The sequence below is a fragment of the Tupaia chinensis genome, unplaced genomic scaffold (assembly GCF_000334495.1).
Source record: "Tupaia chinensis unplaced genomic scaffold, TupChi_1.0 Scaffold145907_1, whole genome shotgun sequence".
Lineage (NCBI taxonomy): Eukaryota > Metazoa > Chordata > Mammalia > Scandentia > Tupaiidae > Tupaia > Tupaia belangeri.
This window is the reverse complement of record NW_006205765.1, coordinates 1,069,293-1,074,658: the sequence shown is the minus strand read 5'-3', so window position 1 is coordinate 1,074,658 and position 5,366 is coordinate 1,069,293.

The window sequence follows — 5,366 nt, the reverse complement described above, 5'->3', positions numbered from 1 at the left end:
ACCCCCGCCCCCCCCCCCCCCCCAAGAGCCACCCTCTGCCCTCAGGGAGAAGCATTCTCTGAGCAGAGCCCACTGCAGCAAAGCTTTGTCTGCCTCCCCAGGAGCTGGCAGTGAGCCAGGGAACCCAGGGAATGGGGCAGAAACAAACCAAAAAAGGTTTGAGTCCGATGTGGTCATAAACGTACAACCAGATCTTCAATGTACACCCCACACACACATCATCATCTCCATGGAAAACCTGGCCCTGCTCCTTGGGACACTCTGGCGTTCTGTCCTTCGAGACCCTACAAAATCAAGAAATCAGAGGGTTCACAGAAGGCTGACTGGCTTCCTGCTGGACCAGGCACCAGGCCCAGAACAGCTCTGGCTGCTTCTGAGGGGCTGGAGCAGGAAGGCCGGTGGAGGCTGACAGGCCCTACCTGAACTGAGGACTGTGTGGGTGCTGTCCTACCCTGTCTGTCTGCTCTGGTTACTCCCCACGCCCCACATCCCTGGAGACCCCTGCCCCACTCTATCCAGGCACCTTCCTCCCTTCTCACCACAAGCCTGCCCAGGGCGCATATGCAAATGTGTCAAGGACCTTTGATTCACACCTAAAATGTCAGCTACCCCAGGGTAGGGTTTTATCCATTTTATTCACTACTGTATCTGTGGTGTCCAGAAGAGTCCTTGGTACACAGTGGGTGCTCATTAAATATTTAAATACTTGTTGAATGAATATCCACTGGGCATTTTTACTTATTGGGTTGTCAGAAAAGGCATGACGCGCTTTCGCATAGAAAAACATAGAAAAAAATACATCATGACTTTCAGACAACCCAATACTTTTCCTCTACAGTAAACGATATCATCGGGAAGGGCTGATAAGCCCCACTTCACTCACTGCTTCGAGGAACGATTTCTCAAATTTTCCCACATGCCAGGTACATCATTCTGGAACATCATCATGACTTAGAGGAAATGCCCCATGGCCCAGAGAGGTGGGGTGACCTGCCAAGGTCACACAGCATTTGATAGCCAAGAAGGACAGGGCTCCAGGCTCATGGGCCTCCAGAGCCCAGATCTCTTTCCATGACACCATAGGCTTGTGATCGAAAGGCAGGGCAGACTGGCAGCACACACGCCCTGCCCGGCGCCAGGCTGTGGGACACTGTGAGGCTGGTGCTGAGGGACAGATGAGCATGTTGCAGCCAGCTGCCCTGGGCCACTGGCCTGGCCAGAGCCTGATGCCCTCCAGCTGTCGCTGCTAGTGCGGACTCTTCCAGGAGAGGGCGCCAGTGACCTGTGCCCTGGCTACCCCAGGCCACAGATCCTTGCATGCAAATCAGTGAATGCGTCCCTCAGAAACACAGGAAGACAGGAGACAAGCTGTGTTCCAGGCTCTGTGCCAGGTCCTTTTAAATAGTTAATATTTGTTTTAATATTTAATATAATAATTTAATGCCATCACAACAACGTAAGTCAGACCATGTAATTCTTCTGCTCAAAACCCCAAGATGACTTCTCTTTTCACTAAGAATAAAAGCGTCATGGCCTGCAAGTTGCTAGGCCATCTGGCTGCTGCTACCTGTCTGACTCATTTCCCTCCACTCTCGCCTCCCTCCCTCCAGCTTCACTGGCTTTCTGGCTCTTCCCAGAGCCCACCTCTGCGGGAAGGGATCCTCCCCAAGCGGCTGGCTGCGTTATTTGCTTCCCAGTCTCTTACAATCCATTCGGATGTTCCCAGCAGTGCTGACTCTGACCACCCTATGTGGAAGTGCAACCACCCACCACTCTCGCATCCCCCTTGCCCTGCTCAGTTCTTTCCACAGTTCTCTTCTTCTCAGGACCGTCCCAATTTCTTTATTTCTTTAAACTAGTCGTGTGTCTTCTCTTCTTAAACATAAGGAATGCGAGGAGTCAGAATCTTTGTTCACTCCTATATTTCTAGTCTTGAAACCAGTGCCAGGCATAGAGCGGGAACTCAGAAATGCATGTTAAGTGAATGAATCTATAAACCCTGAGTTGAGCTATCCCCATGGTATGGAGGAGGAGACAGGCTTAGAGATGTTAAGTCACTTGCTCAAGATCACAAGGCTCATGTATTCAACGGACCAGCGACCGACCACCCACTGCATTCCACACTAAAGGTTGAGGCACTATGTTACTTGGTTTGGTGTTACTAGTTTTAAAAAAGTCTCTATTCCTTTGTTCTTGGTGTTCCATGCCTTCCCTCACACTTTCACCTTTTAGAACTCAGTTCCTCTTGCCAGGGGTTGGTGGAGGTGTTGTGGTTGACTATGAAAGGGATGCACAAGCAAATATGTAGGGGGGGCTGCTCTGTGTGATCCTGGGGTAGCAGATGCAAGATTTGACGCATTTGTCGGAGCCCAGAGACTTGCACCTCACGAGGTAAGCTTTAATGTATGCAAACTAAAAAAAAAAAGCTTCTCAATGTTTCTAATCTCTATGGACATAATCCACTGTTTAAACTGTTTCTTCTGTACCCTCTACACACACACACGCATGCATGTGTGCACACACTTTGATTCTTATCCCAGCAAGAGGGTGGGGATGAGGAGGCAGAAGTAGAAGTCCTTTCCTCTGTCTCCGAATGACTCATGACTCCTCTAAACCTCCTTGGGCTCCATCTTCAGGACTCAAGGTCAGGCCTAGCTCTCTCACCTAGATTTCTATTTTTTTTAACTCTTCTTTTAAAGAATTATTTTATTTAACCTTGTTTATCTTTATTATTATTATAAAATTTGATCAAAGAGAGACAGAGAGAGAGAGGGAGAGTGAGAAAGCAAGCCACTAGGTCCGGGACTCAAACTGCAGTTGGCCACATAGGAGTCCAGCACCCTCCACGCCACCTGCTGACCCCTTTTATTAAACTTTTTATTTCAAGGTAACCATAGATTAACCTGTGGTTGTAAGAAATAATACAGGGGGCTGGCAGATGGTATGGTGGGTAAGGGCACTGGACTCTCACATGGCTGACCATGGTTCAAATCCCAGACTTGGTGGCTTGCCTTCTCACTTTCCCTCTCTCTCTCTTACTCTGCCTCTCTCTGAAAATTAAAATAAATAAATAAAGTTAAATAAAATCATTCTAAAAACAAACAAACAAACAAACAAACAAAAACAGAAGGAAATAATACAAAGAGGGTCCAGCAGGTGACATGGTGGTTAAGGCAGTGGATTCCCACATGGCCAACATTAGTTCTAGTCTCAGACCTGGTGGCTTGAGAATCACACTGGGTACTTGTGTGTGTGTGTGTGTGTGTGTGTGTGTGCGCGCACGTGTGTGCGTGGGTAACTAAAATCCCTGGAGGGTAGTGGAGGAGAAGGGACTGTGGCATGGCCATCACCCTGTGGGGGGTAATTTCTCACTATGCCTCTCTGTCTCCAGTAAGCGTTTGTGCCTTATGGCAAAAATCTAAAAAAGAAAGAAATACTACAAAGGGATCAGAGAGTTCTTGGAGGGCCAGCCTACCGCCCAGTGGTTAAGGCAGCAGGATCCCTGGCACTGACTGCACAATTACAGTTCCAGCCCTAGCAGCTTGAAAAACATACTGGGTGTGTGTGCATGCATGCCCAAACATCTCCAAAAGAGAAATGGAGGAGAAGGGATTGTAGGGTGAGCATTCTCCATGGAGAGTGCTTTCTCTCTCTCTCTCTCTCTCTCTCTCCCCCCTCCCCTCTAGTGAATGCACATGGCCTCTGGCAAATTAAAAAAATAGCTCGGAAAACTAAATTAAAGTATGAGTTTATCTTGGTGCAAAAAATATTGAAAGCCACAGTTTTTCATAATACACCTTTTCCATGAACTTTTTGAAGTCCCCTCCCCCATACAATATCACAACCAGAAAAGTGACATTGTCCAGCCAACTCTTTCAGATTTCTCACTTTACATGCACTCTTTTTTTTCTTTTATTTATTTATTTTTAATTTAAGAATTATTTGTGGGGCTAGCAGGTGGTGTGGTGGTTGAGGTGCTGGACTCCCACATGGCCAACCATGATTGGAGTCCTGGACCTGGAGGCTTGCTTTCTCACTTTCTATCTCTCTCTAGTCAAATTAAAAAAATAATAATAATAACAAATAAAATAAAATAAATAATTAAAAAATAATTATTCATTCCATTTTATTTATTTAGTTTGACCAGAGAGAGAAAGTGAAAAGTGAGAAAGCAAGCCGCCAGGTCTGGGACTCAAACCATGGTCAGCCATGTGGGCTGACCCAACCACCATGCCACCTGCTGGCCCCTTACATGCACTCTTTAGTACACATGCACAGTGAGCACTTTCAGTTCTATGCAATGTTATCATTTGTATAGATTCATGCACCCACCACCACAGCTAAGATACACAATTGCTGTAACATGACTGCTATAACACGCTTTTATAAAATATGCCAGAGGGTATGCACGTGCATGAGACAGAGAGAGAGGGAGAGAGAGGGAGAACAAACACATACCTGCCTCTGTGATGGGACCCACCCATGCTGCAATCCTATTTGCCCCATTTCACCATCCCCTCAGGATCTTGGGCATATGCACACACACACACATATACGGCATGTTTTTCAAGCCATTGGGGCGAGGATTTGAACCATGGTTGGCCCTGTGGGATCTGGCTCCCTCTGCACAGGGCACTAACTGCTACACTACAGGGTCATCCCTCATCTGGACTTGTAAGAGGTAATGTCCTATCTTGATGTTTCTTTTTTTAAAAAAGATTTATTTTAAATTTTATTTATTATCATTATTCTTCCATTTTTATGAGAGAGAGACAGACAGACAGAAAGGGAGAGTGAGATAGCAAGTCGCCAAGTTCAGGACTTGAACCATGGTCAGCCATGCGGGAATCCAACTCTTCAAACACCACCCCACCTGCCAGCCCCTTGATGTTTCTTTTTTTAGATTTTATTTTAAATAATAATAATAATTATTATTATTTTACATGAGTTTTGCCAGAGAAAGACAGAGGGTAAGCAAGGGAGAGTGAGAAAGCAAACCACCAGGTCCGGGACTTGAACCACAGCTGGTCATGTGGGAATTCTAGCGCCTTAACCACCACGCCACCTCCTGGCCCCTTGATGTTTCTTAAAGTGCAACCCTTACACACTTCGAAAGCACCTAAGCTACTCATTAAATGTGCAGATTCCTGGTCACTTCCAGTCCTTCTACCCTCAAGCCACAGTCTCTGGGGTGAGACCCAGGAATCTTTGAATAGGCTCCATCTTTTGAGAACCATTGCTCTAATTGACCTCCATCCCCAGGTTATAATCCACACTGTGGTGTCCAGAGGGGTCCTCCGAACACACAGTTCCTATGGGTTAGCCTGCTGCATAAAACCGTGTGGTGGCCCCCTGCTTTCAGGATA